Source organism: Mauremys mutica, chromosome 4, assembly GCF_020497125.1.
Source record: "Mauremys mutica isolate MM-2020 ecotype Southern chromosome 4, ASM2049712v1, whole genome shotgun sequence".
In the NCBI taxonomy this organism is placed as follows: domain Eukaryota; kingdom Metazoa; phylum Chordata; order Testudines; family Geoemydidae; genus Mauremys; species Mauremys mutica.
Genome location: NC_059075.1, coordinates 18,388,648 through 18,409,059, shown reverse-complemented (window position 1 = coordinate 18,409,059; position 20,412 = coordinate 18,388,648). Strand labels below are relative to the sequence as shown.

General features: G+C 43.5%; 1 protein-coding gene across 2 annotated transcripts in view; it reads right to left on the bottom strand.

Annotated features, from left to right (window-relative positions):
* The window catches only part of AKT1 (AKT serine/threonine kinase 1), a 104,171-nt gene that overhangs the window by 57,799 nt on the left and 25,960 nt on the right, over nucleotides 1-20,412 (bottom strand). The window lies entirely within an intron of this gene.

Genomic DNA, 20,412 nt, shown 5'->3' with positions numbered 1-20,412 from the left:
CAGAAGTAACAGTGACTACAAAGATCATATCTCTGATTATTTACCAGGGAAGCAAAACGGTCTACTTGACAAGGCACTGGACTGGGATACAGAAAACATGGGTTCCATTCCCAGATCTACTACTGACCTGCTGTGTAACCTTGGGACTCCTGCCCCACCTATTCTGCCCCCAAAGCCCTGCCCCACCTGCTGAGGCCCCACCCCATCCACTCTTCCTCTCCCACCCCCTCCGCTCGCTGCTTTCCCCCTCCCACCTCCTTCCAGCCCAGTCAGGAGGGACTTGCCTGCAGAGTCAGGGCTGGGAGCTGCAGCCACCTGATGAAGGTAAAAGGCAGCCCCGCTCAGTAGGGGCTGGAGCGGGGGGGTGATGACCAGTGTCTCCCTGCCTACCCCACTCGCAGTAACTGGATTTTAGGTGTCTGGTCAGTAGATCTGACCGGACACTGCCAGGTCCGCTTTTCAATTGGACTTTCTGGTCAAAAACCAGGCTCCTGGCCACCCTAGGCATATCACCTCCCCTCACACTGCCACTGTCTCCCGTCTCACTCTTTGCCTTTATCTGTTTAGACTGACAGCACATTTCTGCAGCACCTAGCACAGTGTGGCCCAATCTCAGCAGGGCCTCTACACACCATAACACAAGTAATTTTTGAAGAATTATTTCTATTGCATTGTGCCTAGAGGCCCCCAATCTTGGTGTTAAACAAATCCAGGGGCTCTGCTCCAAGAAGCTTTCTTCATCACTTGCAATTTGCTAATTTCATTCAGTTTCATTATAAAAAGCATGCAGGTGCACATACACACAGGAGAGTTCACTGTAGCAAGATATGGTGATCCTTGCTGGTTGTCTGAAGGGTTTGCTTCAAATTAAATAATAGACAAAAACGACAAAAAAGAGATATATATAAAAATAAAAATAAAAAAAGAGGCACCACAGGTTACTGACCAAGGCTCTTTTATTCAGCTCTTCCCATCCCCTACCCCCACCCCACCTCTCCTGCTGTTCTGCTTTCCACCCCAGGTGATTTCTTTTAGGATGATGTGTACTCTGCCCCAGGAACTCCCCTCCAGCTGCCTTGCCTCTTTCCCTCTCCCACCTCTCCTTCTGTGGTGCAGCCTCCCCCTGCTTCTCACACCAGCTGTGGTACCTCTTCCCTCTGCTCCTTCTCCTACCTTCCCCCCCATTTCTCCAGGACACTCACACAGCTGGCTGTGGCTTATTGCCACAATGGCTTTTTTCACCTTTTATTCTAAAGCAAAAAAAAACTCAGGGTAAGTGGAGGAGAGGGGCTGCCCAAGACTTAAGGGATGATCTCCTCTGTGTATTGGGACTGTCTGAGAACATCTATTAGCACTGATACAAGTGTTACTGCAGACAGAAAAAAAACAAAGACCCTGCATACAATCTAGTACAGGGGTATGCCAAAGATGGCACGCGTGCCAAAGATGGCACACAAGCTGATTTTCAGTGGTACTCACACTGCCCAGGTCCTGGCCACCGGTCCGGGGGGCTCTGCATTTTAATTTAATTTTAAATGAAGCGTCTTAAATATTTTGAAAACCTTATTTACTTTACATACAACCATAATTTAATTATATATTATAGACTTATAGAAAGAGACCTTCTAAAAATGTTAAAATGTGTTACTGGCACACGATATTTTAAATGAGAGTGAATAAATGAAGACTCAGCACACTGCTTCTGAAAGGTTGCCGACCCCTGATCTAGTATGTTTGCCCCGGTTGCAACAGGTTTGGAAATAGTCAGAGGTACCTTAGGCATTTCAGAGGAACTCATCCACAGGTGGTGTGATTTAACATTTACAGTCAAGGTGTTACATATACTTTTTTTTTTTTAAATCTGAACTTTACCGTAACACTGGCAACTCTTGGGAATCAGTAATAGGCTATGGAGCCTTTTACTTCTAAGCCATCAGTTCAAATCCAGCCCAGGTTAGTAGAGTCTGAGAGTCATTACCATCTGGCTGTTTATGTACCTACTCTGAGCAGAATGATCTGGCGGGCTCAGCTGAGATCTTTTAGACAGGGGTCTCACATGAGAAGAGCCACCATCATGACTGGACAAGGCAGACTGGGAGCAGCTCGCCCAGCTGCTGTCTGGACTGCCACTGTTTTGTGACTTGCTCTCTAGGACTATCAGGCTGGCTGGCCCCATCTCCAGCACTGAAAACATTCTTCATTTACTAAAGCAAATGCAGCTACAGGTAATGAGCATCAAAATAACCAATATCCACTTACAGAGGATAAATGCTTCAGCTTACCCTACGAAAAAACCCTCACCCCCTCCCAACAATACATGGTATATTTAAAATAAAAACAGACAAGGAAATAAATTTCAAATGTGGAGGACTAAGCCCCTAACAATTTTAAGGTAGGTCAGTTTTCAGGCTTAGAAATCTTTATGATATCCTTTAATGATGAACTAGAGCAGTGGTTCTCAAACTTTTGTAGTAGTGACTCCTTTCACACAGCAAGCCTCTGAGTGCGACCCCCCCCTTATAAATTAAAAACACTTTTTAAAAAATATTTAACACTATTATAAATACTGGAGGTGAAGCAGGGTTTGGGGTGGAGGCTGACAGCTCATGACCCCCCAGATCATAACCTCACCACCCTGAGGGGTCCCGGCCCCCAGTTTGAGAATCCCTGAACTAGAGAAAGGGTCTAGCTCATCATTAAAGGGATTTAATTTAACTTGGCACCTTACAGTGTCCTGCTGAGGTGCCAAGTTCCCTCAACTCCCACCAACTCCAGTGTCTTCAGCACCTGTCAAAATCTGACCCTCACTTAAAGCCAAAATTACAATAGTTTTACCCTGCAAATTCACTAAGAGTAAGAATGTGACATTACAATCTGCCCTTTGTGAGGAGTGGCGTATAGCTGTGCCCCACGAGAGGACCAGAGAATGAATTCTATCAATGTTCCTCCCCTGCACTCCCCATTGCTCTGGGGGGGGGGAGGGGAGGGGGAGGAAGTTACTTCACTTGTTTCGCAGAGCAGCTCACTCCCAGCTATGCACCTAGCCAGTAACTCTGGCCAGTCCCCTCCCACTTACACAGAAGGGGGCTGGAGTGGAAGGGTCAGGCAAGAAATAGCCGCTGCTTGTACTTCCCACCACAGCCTGAGTCACACCCTGAGCAGGGTCCAGCAAGGGATTTTTACTCTTCCTTTCTCTCTTCTACAAATGAGTGACAATCTGCCATAAACTCTTTCTAGTCATTAAAGTTCTCAGAAGAAAATTTTTTTTAAATCTAAAATTAAACCTAAGTGAAATATGAGCAGGATTTCACACAAAACTGCACTGAGTTGTTGCAACACACATTTTACTGCCTCTTTGCCATTTTATAATTTTATTTGATGTTTAAATTTAATCACTCCAGTATTTTTGCCCTACAGCTTTATTCCACCAATAAATTCCAGGTAGAAATCCTTGAGGAATTAGGATTTTTGTTACCACCTTCTATACTCTTCTTTAGAATGGGACCTTCACTTATTCATCACTGTAGCTTGTTCTCTTTCCCGATTCGCATTTCTAATTTGCAGACTAGTAGTACATTTCTAAATTTTCTTAAATGTTATGCTTGGTCTATGTCTGGAGCTTAATAAATTGTTGGGTCTTTTTGTTTTGTTTTTTTACCAGTGCCAAGAAGTACAACCAATCAGTAAATAATAGTAAGTACAAACAAGATGTCGATGACCTGCAGCATTATGAAGCACATTGCAGTAACTACAGCATATGTGTCATTACATAACAGGCTCTGAAGTGACAGGATAAACCAGAAATGTAACCAATGGGCATGAAATTGACTTATCCGTGGTTATATGTGAAAGTGGTTTGAGAAGCTTGAATATACACTTAATCTATAGATTAATGAAATATTAGGAAGTCTGATCATTCATCAACAAACTCTGGAACACAAATTTGTAGATAAAAATCATGAATACATTTATGAAATTTCTGTTCTTGCTAAACAAGTTTAAATTTCTATGATCGGCAATAGTAACTGCTAAAAAATATAAACCTACTTTACCTGTGACAGCTGTCATATTTTATCTCCCTATAGAAACCATTCTTAAGTACAGAACAGTAGAGATGTTATATGTAAAGGAGTTGGAACTTTAAAAATAAACACAATAAATATATATGAAATGAGGTGAAGTTTTGCTTTTTTTAAACTATGTATGTAATTTTGCCTGTTTATTAGAATAGAAACTAATTACAATAGGATATTTGAATATCTGAAACAGACAAGATACAGCAATGTCAAAATGCCTGGACAAACTTGATTTAAAAAAAAAAATTAACAAACAGCCTCTCTTTCCACTCATGTTTGGAGTGTTGGACAAGGGCATATTTGAAGTGTGAGTTCCCCTTTTTTTTAAAAAAATGTTCTATGTCCTGATTTTATTTCTTTAAGACAATTGTAAGTAAAAAGATATCGGAAGTGGCTTATATTAGTCATGTTATTGCACATCCAACAGTTTCAATACATAGAAAATTCAAAGTGCAAGAGATGCAGGATACTGCAAAAGTGTTTGTGAAAGAAAAATTAAAACTGCAGTTTTATTAGGTAACAGTAAAAAATAATAATGAAACACCATAGAAAACTGAACAATTTACAAAGCAAAACAGTTTTTCTTCTGTGATTCATTGCTTGTGTAATGCGTTGGCAGTCGTCTTTGTTTTCAGTACCAGAATGCTAACAGTGCAAAGAGAGAAAAGCAATAGTATGTTTTATAAATCCTACATATAAAATGCTGGATTCGAATAAACTCATCTACAACTTGGTAGCTGAAAAAAATATGTCAAAACTTTATGCACCATTATGTTTACCCAAAGCAATTTTTGAACTGCAAAAATTCCCAAACTATACATTTCTGTAAATGTACACAAAGATTGTTAAACCGATTTCATTTTATTGCCTTGTCTCTGCCTCCCACATACAGCACATTAAAATCTTTAATATACACTTATGTAAATCTGTCTCATGCCAAAAACACTTTTCATTACAAGATGTACTGCAAAGCATACTTGCACTTTAATATTTCAAAAAGTTAAACATGAAACTCTTTTGGTTCATGAAAAGTTAACTCTACAGAGAATTTACAATAATGCAGGGTTTTTTTTTTTTTCCTCTCCTCCCCACAACAGTGTCTTACTGAATCTGGAGCTGTCTACCACTGATAAAGTGTCTAACATCAGAAACAGCTGCCACTCCCTGGGAAGCTTACAGGGTAAGTGGAGAATAATGAGCAGCAAGCACCAGCAGAACAAAAGAAAATCCATCTTTATTTACCAACTGCTGCATGCTTGTTGCTGCATCAAGCTCATTCAAAGCCAACACCACACCCTCTAATTCATAACAGACTGTATTTAAGCAGTTTTTGCTTAAAATATTTTAGCTCAACTCATGAACACACAGAGGATTTTTTTTTAAAAAAAGAATTAGATTGACAAAGCAAGAATCCAAGTTTACAAAAAGTACAGGTTTGACTGTTAACTTTTTAGTGCCCCAAGCTACCTAGAACCTGCTTAGAAGCTTTGGGAGAAAAACAAGCCCCCAATTATATTAAATGTACTAGAGTGACTATCAGGAAACTATGGACAAATAATGTATTATGCATTCTGCTCTGAGCATCAAAAAGCAGCTTTATTAATGGACAAAATGAACACACCAAATATTACAGAGAAAATTGTAATGCACTCCTTGATTGCACACATTACTATCTGAGTGCAACATGAAAGTTGTGCCAAATGCAGTACTAACGTTTCGCCAAAGAAACAGAATGACTCATTTATAAAACTTCAATGGAAGCAAAGAGTGGTCTGCATCCTGTATGCCCAATAAGGGTTCAGCAAAACAGATGCCAGCTTCCTTAACGATGTGAAGTTTTTAAAAGATGCCATCTCATGTGCACTGGTGTGACTGAAGAACGGGATGTAGATTTACAACTAGTGTCTGCTGTTCAAGCAAATTCTGTCCATTCACTTTAAAATCAACTTTATTAAAACCAAGACAGATTATTTTGTTGAAAAGGGTTTGACAATCCTCCTTGTGATGGTGGTGATGCTGTTTTTAAATAGAAGCAAGCAGTTTTCAGACAGGGAATTAGTTTCACATCACATGTATGTACATTTGATGCTTATAAATTAGAGAAGTCAGTTATGCCAAACAAAATGCGTGTTGTAATTTTTTTCATTTCTGTTTTGCTTCCCTCATAGTTGATATGCCTCCTTTTTTCCCCCCTGTCAAAACAGTATTTGGGTTTAGGGAGCTTGGGAAAAAAAATAAAACGTATGCTAATGTCTTTCCCAATATGCTCACTAAGAGGCGAGGACCTCTGGTTTGTCTGCCTATTCACAGGAGTACAGAAGGGGGCCAGTTCTTTGATTATTTTTGGGTCACACTCTGGATGTGTTCTCAGCCTTTGCCTCCAGCATACAGCTGCGGACACTTTGGCTGTGCCCTGAATCTCAATGAGCCAGCTCAGACTGCAGTCAAGGGTGCTCCCCAATAGGGAGGTCAAGCCTGAGTCAGCAGACTGTCTGCACCAGACTGGCGCTCCACAGCTTAACCCAGCGCTTTTTCCTTTCACTGACCATATATGGCAGTCCACTGTCACAACAAGCTAATTCAGTGCAAGGCAAATCTGCTCACCGCTTTATTCCTACTCATTTTCCGTGCAGCTGGATAGTAGTACATTACATTTAAGGCCCTACAGCAGCCTGCATGACAATGATTGACATTATTGCCAACAGGTTAAGAAGAAATGCCTCTGCCTCAAGTGTGGTTCTGATTATCCTAAAACTACTACTGTTTCTCACGGTCACACAAAGCTACGATATATGGCACCTGCTTAATTATCATATCTTCAGGGAATTTGAAGGGGGGGGGAGGGGGCAAGGGGGAATGATTAAATGGTCTCGTGTTCAGAGCGGCACTTAAAAAAATCTTCACACTGTACTCAAATAGAAGCCCATTAAAAACAACTGAACAGCAACTTATGTTCAGCTGGTTTCACACATCTGTAGATTATTAAAAAAAACAAAAAACATATCTCACATATGGCCACATATCACAGCTACAAAACAATACAGGAATTATTTGGAGGAACTAGCAAAACAAAGTCACCGAGATTGCTTTAGAAGCTATGTCTGTCTTTAAATATATGGACAGTGTAAATACAAACATTAATTAGGGGACCAAAAGATGCTCTGAATCATAAAGCTATCTTGTGTGCACACTGGATACCTACGAGACATAAAAAGAAAGAACACGGGGAAACAGACATTGATTCTGACTTATTCAGGCACCATTTTCACATAAAAGATGGACGGTTACTGATTTTTACATTTTATGTACTCACAAAGTTTTAAGCACACCCAACTTCAAAACGAGGCATCATCCAACAAACACCACCCTGATCTCGATCAGAATATCTATATTCTGTACCACAGCATTTCAATTTTACTTCACAGTATATTTGAAACACAGGGTTGGTTTTTTTTGTTGGTTTTTTTGTGGGGGGTTTTGCAGTGTTTCATTTAGAAGGTCAAAAATGTTGCCATCTTGCTTACAGTAATCAATTTAAGCAATGCCAGATATTCCCAAAGGAGTCCAAGAGAATTAATCAGCACACAAAACTCCTTACTCCTACCTTTGGCACAGCTTAGTCAGGCTAGTCCTAACCTACAGCTGTCTCTAGTGAGAAAAGATGCAAATGAAGTTTCATTAAACACTGCAGTTTTAAGGATAGCTACATAAATTATAAGAAAGGATACACCGAGCTCTTAAAGTACGGTAAAAACAATCAGAGTGAACTTTGTCTCCATTACACCATGGGGGAAGTAAAATGGCTAAAAAGAAAGCTATTAGAAGCCATGCAATGTAATTTTAAAACTTTTCCATAACACATTATGATCAGCAACTACAGCATTTTAAAAACTAAAACATGCGAGTAAGAAGTGCCATAGTGTATTACGCTGTTTTTGACAAGTGCCTTTATGTATTAACAACAGAACAAAGGCCAGAGGCATCAAACTGAATTAAATATATTTTGAACCACTGTTTTTCCAATGTTTTAGTTAGACTTTAAGGGGGGGTAAGATGTTCAAAAGCACTTAAACAAGCCCCACTGACATTTGAAAAGCCTCTTGATTTTTCAGAAGAGTTGCGCACCTACAACTTCACCATGACTTCAGCTGGATTTGTGGGTGATCAGCACTTTTCTAAATCTGGCCCCAAATACATATAAACATAACCAATGTTTGTGAAGGGTGTGACATAATCCCCAAACAGCATAATGAGCACTAGTAAAATAAATAAGCTTTGTTGGCGTTTTTGAACACCCATGGATTTGTCTACACAAAGGTAGCCATGAAGATTGACATATGCCATGCCTACACTGCAAACTTTTGCTGCCACAAGTTACCTTGACATAAAGCTGCCACAGTTAGTATTTGGCTTGTGCGTGTGCATACTTGGTTCCTTGAGTCAATGCTCCATGTACTCACCAGGAGTGCTTGTGTCAACTCATGGGGTGTGGTGCAACATGAGCAGGTAACTCAATGTGCAACTCACTACCATCCAGCACACTCTCTTTTGGGAAGTTTTAGCAATGCATGATGGGGCAGAGACAAGTCACACGGGTGACTGGGAGCAATGGGTCAACTTCCCACTGACACTAGTGTTAGCTGGTCAGGGAAGGTGAATTACACTGGCATCTTTAAGAACACAGGACTGTTCAAAAAGCTGCAAGCAAGGACTTCCTTTCCTGAACAGTGGAAATGCCAATAGTGATCCTCAGGCACCGAGCATACCCTTTGCTCCCCTGATTCATGAAGCTGTACACTGGCCACCTCGACAGCACCAAAGAAAGATTCAGCTACCAGCTCAGCTGATGCAGAATGACAGTTGAATGTGCTTTTGGTTGACTGAAGGGAAGCTGGTGTTGTTTACTCACAAGACTGGATCTCAGCGAAGAAAACGTTCCAGTGGTTATAGCTGCTTGCTGCATCCTGCATAACAGCTGTGAAGCAAAGGGGGGGAAGTTGACACTGGAGTGGAGGTGAAGTGGTGTCTGCTGTGTTTGAACAGCCAGACACAAGGCCTATTAGAAGAGTTCACTGTGGAGCTAAACAGCTCAGTGAGGCTTTTAAAGATCACTAACAGTGAGCCACAGTAATGCCTCCTGGTGTACTGGGCTCTATCAGGCCCTGCTGTTTTGGGGCCTATTGGGAATTCGATATCCAAGAATATAACACTGCAAATGCACCTGTTGATTTTGTGGTGCATGCTGTACATTTTTTATTATTATACTGTGTGTGTCACTGATCCTATGAGTTGTGTCATACTGCACAATAGCAAGTACGTGGGTGCTTTCTGATCTGCTCGGCACTCTGCAGCATATGTTGTGAACTAATGAAGATGAATTATTTTCCAAATAGAATTTTATTCAATAACAAAATCAGTGCAAAGAAAAGTCTGTGAAATTGAAAAGCAAATACATTAAAAACTTAATAAATTAATGGAACTGAACTTAACAAGAGAGAATATTCATATCCATTTTAGCAACTCATATAGCAACCGTGGCTTTCACAGGTCAGTCTATGTAAAGCTGTGGTTGTCCTTACTGTCTCCCTGGGTGGAGTGGTAGGGGGAGGGATGCGACCCCTGATGCCATGTGCAGTGGTGAGGGGCAGCATAGGGAGGTGGTGCAGTGGAGATCTCTCTGGACTGCAAAGGCAGGCAAGCCTGGACTTGTTGAACCTGTAGGTCCACAAAAGTCTACAGCATCTCTGTTTGCTGCCAAAGAAGCCTCACTGTTTCCTGACACACGTCCCTCTCCTTTTCCTGTTGGGACTCCCAGGCCTTTCTCCTGCCTGCTCTTTCCTTCTCCAGGCTGTCTGCAATATTCACCCCCTCCAGGCCCTTTGCTCATGGTCTGATGCAGCACTGGCTTGCAGGATCTCATTGAACATGTCATCCTCAGTCCTCCTCTTTCTTCTCCTTATCTTGCTCACGTGTTCTGTGGGTGTGAAGGGGGAACCCCACCCCCCAAGGCCGCAACAGCAGCAGCTCAGGATAACACACACATGGTCAGTACAGTCACAACAGAAAGTGAAAGTTAAGATTCAGAACTCTCCTCCCTTGCTCCCCTGAAGTTTTAAACAAGACCTGCTTATTGACAGTTGGTCCTTGGAGTGCTTGTGCTTGGCACCACTCACAGCACCAGCAATGGTGAGCATGACCCACCACGGGTGAGGGGAATGAGGAGGGAATTGCTCAGTGGCATGAAACCATGAGTGCAGGGCAATGGCACTGAATACTGGCACCATTTTCCACACGCAGTGGTGATTTTAGCGGATCTCTCACTCCTGAGGGTAACAGAAGCAGAACGGCTGCAACTGGCCTCCCAAAGCTGCCCAAAGCTGTAAGCGGTTAGGCTGTTTACTGTAATGGAGCCTGCTGAAGTTATCGCCAACTGGCGTGGGAAAATGTCCTACTGCAGAAGAAGAAATAAAGGATGCCATCCCTAGAAACCTCTGGGAGAAGACTACAGAGCACCTCCACGCAAATCTCTCAGGAGGATTCAAGGAACATCCCTATGTACATAAACAAACTGCTCTGTATGACCCCCGCTGCCAAACTCTGCATGGGTATGACAAACAGGTAACTTTACCTCTCATTGTTGCACCGCTACCTCATCTAGTACGAGTAAATAAATTAAAAGTCGATTGTTGTGTCCTGCTAAGTTGGGTGCACCACCAGCACATCATTCTAATGGGAATGCAATTGCACACTTCCCCTGTACCAGGCTTGCCTGTGCTTAACTGGCAGGACCACTGGAGTGTGGTGGAGTCTCACACAGGTCCTGATTTGCAACATAGCTGGATCCTCTGGTCACGTATCCCTCATCCTGCTCGTCTTCCTTCTCCATCTCCTCCATGCTGTTCATGCCAAGGGCCTCTGACTCAGGATCCTCAGAGGTATTGATGCTGGCCTGCGGGGGGTTGGTTGGGCGTCTGCTAAGTATGGCATGCAGCTCCTTGTAAAAGTGGCATGTCTGCAGCTTGGCACCAGATTGACTGTTGGCCTCCCTGGCCTTCTGATATGTTTGACGCAGTTCCTTCACTTTCATGCAGCACTGCTGCTGATCCGTCATACTCTTCTCCTGCATCCCCTGTACAATCTGCTCGTACGTGTCAACGTTTCTACGTCTGGTCCACAGCTGTGCCTGCAACACCTCCTCTCCCCCACAGGCCCAGGAGATCCAATATTGCCTGTCTACTCCAAGCAGGAGCATGTCTGGAGAGCGTAGCTGGCATGGTCAGCTGGGCAGTGGCACACAATGGAGAGCTGATAAGTGTGCTCGCCAAGCTGGACAATCAGGAACAGGCATTTCAAAAATTCGTGGGGTTTGAAAGGTGGGGCAGAGGGACCTTTCACTCTGCGTGACCCCTGGGCAGTGGCGTTCACAACTGTGACCAGAGTGGTCAGTGTCGGGCATTGTGGGACAGCTGCTAGTGGACTGTTAGGGTCAACACAAGTAACACGGTGTCTACACTTGCACTGTATTGGCCTCAGTACATTGTTCAGAGCTCAGTGCTGCTTGGAAAGGTGGTGTTACTGTGTCAATGGAAAAGGGTGGTTATATCGGTGGGAGACAAATTTAAGTATAGACACATGCACAACTAGGTCAACACAAGTCAGCTTACATGGACCTAAACTTTGTAGTGCAGACCAGGCCTAAGTTTCCATAACTCCTGGAATAAGTTGCAAGCAGCATTATCCTTAACATGAGTCTTGCACTTATTTGAACTTTGAGTTTATTTAAATAATATGCCATATCTAGTATTGTTCTTCATTGAAATTCTGTTTAAAGATTCAGAGATTTGAGAGTGGGGACAGGTAGAATGCAAAAAGAAAAGCAAATACAAACCAAAGAAGCATCCCTTTCACAGTATGAAAAACAAAAAATAAATCAAAAGGCACAATGCAAGTTTTAAATCCACACACAATTTATATATACTGTGCATTGAAGACATTCAGGACAAGCTCTATTAAATTAAATAAAAATTGATTCTTCTTTTCATATAAAAGTTAGTGGAGTCCAATACATAGAAATTAGAATTTTATGGTGCATTTAAACTCTTATGCACTTTGCAAACATTAATCCTCAAAACCACTGTGAGGAAAGTTAAATATTAGCATCCCAAAATTACAAGGTGGGGAAAAAGAGACAGAGGTGAAGTGACTAAATGAAGGCCAGAAATGGGGGGGAGAGGGAGAGAGACTATGTCACAGCTAGAATGAGGGCTCATGATTTCCTGGCTCACAGTCCTGGGCACACACCACTACATCCTGGCTTCACTCAAATGCAACAGAGACTTTGGAGAAAGTGAAAAGAAACAAAAAAAAATAAAGGACTTGAGAAGAACAGAAGGGGTTACCAATACCTTTAGGGAACAATAGTTTCACTGAAGCATGCATATGAATTTAAATTTTAGAAACCTGCCATTTTGGAACAGAATGAAATATTTGCATTCAGCACAACTGCCCAATAATCCTCTTGATAATGAAGATAAATGGGTTTATTTCACTCAGCAAATTAGAGAGAGTTGAGAATAAAGGCTCAATCCTGCTATCCTCTGGGTTCTGGGTTCTAATCCTGGTTCTGCCACTGATTCACTGTGTCACTCAATTACTGGAGTTTTGCATGAGAATGGAAATATTCAGCATGAGAATGGAAAGGTCAACCCCGAGCTCCAAGTTGTCCTGAGCAATACAGATGTATATCAGAAAGTTATTCTGTTTTGTTTTTCAGAGTCAATGAAAAAGTTCAAACTAATTTACAAGTAACAGAATGGACACATTGAAGATACATCCAGGACGTCCAGAGTCTATTTCAAACTCCCCACATATACATGCAAAAAAGCCAAGTTACAAAAACAGGTCAGTGCTATACGGATGCAATACCTAGTCTGGAAGAAGCCACATCAGAAAAAGGATGGTCTTTTCCATAAACAAGGCAAACTCTGTTCTCCCCTCCCCAATCCACATTCTCTCTGGTAAGTTTATAAAACCTCTGGAAGCGGATGGTGAGGCTAAGATAGTCCTGACTATCTCATTAACTTGACTGTTTAAATGGCTGCCAAGGAAAAAATTCAAGCAATTGCCAGCAAAAAAATGTAATGCTTGTTATGATCAGGTCATCCCTCCCCACTTTCAGATGTGATACTGTACAGATAAGAACAATAGCTCTCTTTCTAAATTGGACTGAGTCACTGCCCTGATGCTCAGTGAGGAAAGCCCCCTGGAAGATAAATAGTAGGAGTGCCCTGTTTGTTTCCGAGGGGTTATGAGACGTAAATATACGCACCAGTTGCTTAATGCATTATCAGTGCAAACTGATACGCCATCCCAGCCCCGGCCCTAGGTTTATCAGTGCAAAGTAGCCCTAACCGGGTAGCTGAGGATTCCTCCTATGGAGGATTTGGAGTCAGCCTGCCCAGGATCGGGGGTGGGGGGCAGAAAAGGTGGCTTACAGCCATCCCCAATCTTGCTCTCTTCAGTGATGCCAAGTGTAAACTCAGTGCAGCTGAGCATATGTGCCAGAAACCAGATTATCTACACTAATGTGATGGAACATATCATAGCTGCCTACAGACAGTTTCACTGGAATTCGTACTTTTTTTTTTTTAAACCACCACCACCACCAGCAGCAGCACCAATCAGTGCCCTTTTGTCAGTTTCAGCACAGAAACCACTGACTGAATGGATGTGAGAAACCTCTGGGGCGGCTTCTTTGGGCCAGGATGAAGTGTGTTGTCAGGGTAGCTTTGTACCACTACTGCCCCAGGATTCTACCACAAAGCAGAGGTCTTCCATCAGCCACCCTTCATAAGTACTAAATCAGAGTAGTTTAGGGTGAAATCCTGGCTCCACTGAAGTCAACAGCAAAACTCTGACTTCAGTGGGGCCAGGATTTAACTCAGTCTTGGGTGGGGGGGGAAATCTCTAAGACTCAATAGCAAACATTACTGCATTTTTAGCGCACATAGTCTCCATTCTAATGGGAACATCAGCTTCATCCCTAACTGCTCAAAGTCCCAGCTGAGCAAACATCCCATTCACTCCCATGCAATTATACTACTTACTAAAGCAACAGAATTTGAAATATAACTAAGTCAGTGGACTGAACAGCTGACTCTACAGCAATACAGTATTTATTAATGTTCATATTGCACTAACAGCTTAGAATGTTAAAGGTACTTTTGGTTAAATAAAGCAACCAGATAAGGTGCCTGTCCAATTCCAGAGACAGCCAGGACAGTCAGTTGAAGATGCAGAAGCAAAACCTCAAGGGTGAAGGCAGAGGAGAGACAGGACATTTCTTATTTAAAATAAGATCACAGGCATTGCAATTAGGGCAATCCTACAGTAATGAGGATAGGCAGGAGGAGGAGAGAAATTCAGTGGTTCCACTCTCTAAAATTCCCCCCACTCCCAGGGGAAACAAAACGAAGAACAAGCTCCATCACTCTCCACACATGCAGCCCACCCCCACAATCTAGTAGGGCGTCCAAAATACCACTTCCTCCACCATAAGGACGTACAGAGGTCAGGGTCTCTGCATGAGCGCCACCTCCTAGAGCACCTGATATCCCAAGTGCAGTGCAGCACATGCACATGATTCTCCTCCCCACCACACAACTTCTATCTCCAGCATGTATCCAGGGAGCCCCCAGGGCAGACCAGCAGGGCCAGCTTTATGAACAGTGGGGCCCGATTCGAGTATCCGGCGGTGGTCCAGGGCTTCAGCAGCACTTCGGCGGCGGGGGGTCCGCTCCGGGTCTTCCACGGCACCGAAGGACCCCCCGCCACCGAAATGCCGCCAAAGACCCGGAGCAGGACCCCCGCTGCCGTCGAAATGCTGCCGAAGACCCAGAGCAGACTCCCCCCACGCTGCCAGGTGAGTAAAAAAAATAAAAAAATTAAAAAGACGCCTAAGGCGTGGGGCCCAATTCTGGGGAATTGGGGGAATCGGCTTAAAGACGGCCCTGCAGACCAGGGTTTGTTTCCCCCCCCAGAGAGATTTAACATGACAAAAATCACTTGCCTCATCAGGATACATTTACCCTAATAACTGCATATTCTCCTATGAACATGAAAATGGCTCTTTATCCAGTCATATACCTGTGCTTTAAACATGAGAGAACCAGGAAGCCATAAATAAAGCTTATGTGAACCTTTCCTGCTGAAGGTCATCTGGGGTGACACTCCTGCAGAAGGGCATCTGGGACAGCAGTCCTGCCTCAGGGAGTTTTTGCACAGGAAGGTACAAACACACACACACACACACACACACACAAAACCCCATGAATCCCACTTTGCTTAGTGTACGTTTTGGACACACGGCAAAAAATTTTCCCCCCCAACAGTCCCTGATCTGATACTGTCATCTCACACTGCAGCTGCTAATGGGTTTGCTGCTGCCACAGGGGTCAAACCAAGAGAGGCCACCCTGACGATCCTGCTTCTGCCAGCAAGTTGGGTGGGGGAGGGAAGAAGCAAAGTCTGGCAGAGATCAGCCAAGATGTTCCGGCTGCTGTGACTCCGACTGGGATCAGCTGCCCCAGAGAGGATGCTGCTGATAAAATGACAGGATGCGGGTGGGGGAGAGCGCCTTGCTATCAGACCGGTGGGGTCTCTGCCAGTCTAGGATGCTGCCTCTTCTGCTGATGCCACCAATAGGGACAGGTAAGGGTACTGCAGTATACCCTAAGCCTCAAAATCCCACACTTAGGGCCAGAGCAAACCGGGGGAGGGATGGGGGGGGGTGTTTGGCTGGAAGGCTTTGTTTTGTTTTTAAAAGTGGGCTTAGCACTGCTCCACATCCAGGGTCTCTTTCCCATCTCTGAAAGCTGCCTGTTTAGACTGAGGCAATTTAAATAGCCTGACTATGTCTATGAGAAAACAAATGTCAAATGGGTTCCAATGCAAAGACTGTGGATGGAGTTTGGGAGCAGCTCATTTCTGCTCTCACCTATGACTTTGTAGGCCAGCAGAAGCGCTGCCAATTTCTATAGTGAAAACTCACGAAAGATCAGCTCAGCTATGGAAGCCTCAGCCTGTCCTTTTCTTTAGTGACATTACAAATCTGAATTATTCCTAAATTAAACTAAGATTTTAGTCCTCCCCCCACCACAAAAGTAAATGTTGTACAAGCCAAGTTTTAATTTGCATGGTCAGTATCAAATTAAGGACGAGTGAGTTTATGCTTAACAGCAAATCTTCACTGTTCATTTCATCCTCACCATAGTAAGGAGAGTTGTTTTGGTTTGGGGGGGGGGTATTTGTTTGCGGTTTTTTAAAAGGGCTACCCTTCTTGCAAAATTGTTTTTTTCAATATTAAGACATATTTGGCACAGAAGTCACAGGGGGATAGAGAAGGCAGAGAAAAAACCTTTTCGGTCTCTCCTTTAAAAAACAAAAATTAAACCACTGAAATCATTGTTGGTAACAAAATTGTATCTCAGTGAAACACTTTACTAAGCACCTAGCACACTTTTTGAGCGCTCTGTAAACAAAAACAACAACATCTGAGAAACTCTGCAGTCTCACACTTCTCATCCTGCGCCCTTCACTGTACTACATGAGCATCCGAGTTTAGCCACCTTCCCTTTTCTATGAAAAATGGATGTCCTCCCCCAAAGAATGACAGGCATTGAATCCTTTAACTACAGTGGCACTAATGGCTGAAACTATTACGAATCCAAAATAAACATCTCCAATATTATAAGCAAGTTTCCCATTAGCCTCAGATCAAGGGTTTTAAAACTCTCAGGTAAAGGTGTAAAATATGATTAAAGCAGCATATCTTATAAATTCACCTCCCTTTCTTTTCCTTATTAAAATTACTCCCCAGAATGCGATTTCCGTGAAGAAGTGAATCTAAAATTGACAGGAGTCTTATGAAAAGGGAATTTTTCAAAGCCTGCAGGGGACTCTTGCAGAAAGCCTAAGGGTAAAATCTATACTAGTTTATCACACAAAATCAGCTGCTCTGCAGATCAAGGCTCAAATTCCATGCTTCAGCTGGAATTCCTACAAAAAGGATGGGTAAACAAATTGCTGCATTTTTAATTCTTCGCACTTATTTTTGACAAGAAACAGACTAACTAGAAAGATAGTTACTACTTTACAGTTACTACACTTAATTCCTTGACAGGTATGCTTACTCTCGAAGGTAAAATTGGGAATTTATAACAAGCATTTGATAAAAAGGTTGGTGATAAAACAGCAGCCCCCCAAAAAAATCTTTGCAGTACTGCAATTGTGTGATTGTTTTAAAAGAACAGAGCCAGTATAATTCCCTTTTCCTCTTTACTGAAGTTTAATAAACATTTTCTCTGAGTTACCAATTTTAAGAAAATTGCTGTATAAACACTTGCGTTAACCCAGCAGAATGGCTCAGTGCCAAACGTAATGCCAAACTTCCCAGTTGCAAAACGAGCTGTTTTTACACACCAAAGTAACCACACAGCAGGCCTGTGGAGTCTGAAGACAGCTGACAGAGATGACTGTTGCTGTCCCCCCATTGCACCGACATCCATCCAAATACCAACATCTGCTGTGCTACAATTTACTTTTTACACAACATTTAGCAAAACAGTGCCTCTGACTGCAACATCATTAAGGAAGTAACAACAAATAAATCGCGAAGTCCCATCAGACAATTGTAAAATTTAAGCGTAGTTTGTCTTGCATACGCTGAGCTTTAGTTCAGATCTATTTGGACTTCAGAAATAATAAGCACTGGAATCTGTTTCCTTTTATTAAACACCCAAGCCAAAATTCCATAAATGGTGACAAGCATAATCCATCATTACACTGAAAATTACAGTTGAGGATATTGACTTGACTCAACAGACCAAAAAGCAGATGTTTGAGAGGCATCCTGGCCTGCCCAGTACAATCTCTGCAATCCAGACTACTGAAAGGATTACATTATGCCTTGAAGCAAGAGAAGAGTGCTTTTGTTTCAGGACCCACTCCTTTTTAGGTGACCTGAATGCATATTTGGGCTTGTGAAGCAAGGACTTAGCATTCCTAAAAACTAAAGTAGTCCTTGTTTTAAATGCAGCATAAAGTGCAGGGCAAATAAGACCGAGGTGGTACGGTGGATTAATACACCAATCTTTTTAATTTTGTCGACCTGGGTTCAAATCTGGATTTTCTAAGGCCATGTCTATACAAACAGCACTGCAGCGGCGCAGCTCTACTGATACAGCTGCACCGTGTCTGATGAAGATGCTCTATGCCGACGGCAAAGAGTTCTCCCGTTGGCATAAAAAACCCGCTTCCATGAGCGGCATAAGCTATGTCGGTGGGAGAAGCTCTCCAACCGACAACGCAGTACACACGATTGCTTATGTCGGTGTAATTTCTGTCACTCAGGGGAGTGGAATTTTCACACCTCTGAGTGACATAAGTTTTGCCGATATGGGCTATGTCTATACTATAGCCTAAGTGAAAGCAAGGTTTGATGGTTTCAGTTTATTGCCCACAGACATCTGTTCACAACACAGAACACAATCAGACAACTGGCAGCCGCTGGTTAGCTGTCTTCCAGTATTGTGCTACCAGGGCCACTGCAAGTCAGATTGGTAGAGCACTGAAAGCCACAGCAGGCAGGAGAAGCTTAGAATGTCTGCCCTATGCTTGACTATACCCGATAGTGTTTCTCCCTCATTTTCAGGAGCACCAAAAAAAAGGGGGGGGGGATGGGGGGGAGTGGAGGCAAAAAATTCTGTCAGTGAAATCCTCATTAGCATAAAATTGAGACTTTTTAAAAATAAAAAAGCACACAATTGCCCTTTCATTGTTAGAGGTGTTTGAAATTTTTCATTCAAAATGTTTTTTTCAATGAAACATTTGAATGAGAAATGGAAATTTCCACAGGAAACTCACTTTTAATTTATTTTGGGTTTTATAAAAAAATTTAAATTGAATGTGTTTGTTTTCAGCAGCAACAATATTTGGGTTTTTTCAGTTTTTGATAAAATCCTCAAAGCTTTTAAAGAAAAGTTGTTTTTCCATCAAAAAATTTTCTCAGGAAGAAAAAACATTTCCCCGCCCAGCTCTGGGCAAAGTGTATTTGCCCACTTCACTAACCAGCTGTACCAAACACTCAACTGACGAGTGCAGCAAACTTGACAAAAAGCACCCAAGTCTCCATCGCAAAGCACCCTATGTCAGCCTACAGAAGCCATGCAGCTCTCTCACAGAACCATGGGGTTAGAACAGACCGCAAGGGTCATTTAGTCTAACTCCCTACCAAGATGCAGGGTTTCTGTCATGTCTAAACCAGTGGTCCCCAAACTGTGGGGCACGCCCGGAGGAACATTTCGAGGGGCACACTGTGGGGCTCAGGCCAGCCCCCATGGGGAGGGAGTGTCATCCAGCCTCACTCTACCCCAAGCCATAGGGCCACTCTGCCTCCTGCCCAGCTCTGCCCTTATTTCCTCTCTGCCCCCAGCCCAGCCCCAGCCCCACTCCGACCCCTGCCCTGCCCGCCCCCAGCCAGTTCTGCCCTTATTCCCTCTCTGCCCCCAGCCCAGCTCCGGCTTCAGCCACAGCTTCACTCTGCCCTCTGCGCTACCCCAGCCAAGCTCCAGATTCAGCCACCGCTCTACTCCGCCCCCAGCCCAACTCTGCCCTCATTCCCTCTCCACCCGCAGCCCAGCTCCAGCCTCAGCCCCACTCCGACCCCTGCCCTGCCCCCCAGCACAGCTCCACTCCACCCCCTGCTCCAGCACAGCTCCATTCCACGGTCCCTGCTCTGCCCCCAGCCCAGTTCTGCCCTTACTTCCTCTCCGCTCCCAGGCCAGCCCTGCCTCTAGCCTCAGCTCCTCCCACATCCCCACTTCAGCCCTAGCTAGCTCCTCCTTCAGCCCAAGCTCCTCTGCTGAGCCAAACGAGCTGTAATGGAGGAGGGGCCCAGACAGATTCCATCACTGCGGGGGAGGGGGATGGGACAGGGAAAGTTTGGGCACCACTAGTCTAAACCATCCAAGACAGATTCAAAACCCCATTAACTCCATTGTGAAGAGAAAACATCTTTTAGCAGATACCACTACAACTTCAAATCATTTCACTAAGGCTTTGTCTACACTGGCAACTGAACGACAAAACTTTTGTCTCTCAGAGGTGTTAAAAAACACCCCCCCTCCCCCGAAAGACAGAAGTTTTGTTGACGAAAAGCGCTGGTGTGAACAGCGTTTTGTTGGCAGGAGCGCTCTCCTGCCGATAAAGCTAACGCCTCTTGTTGAGGGTTGTGTCACTAAAAGCTGCGTAGTGTAGACATAGCCTAAGGGTATGTCTA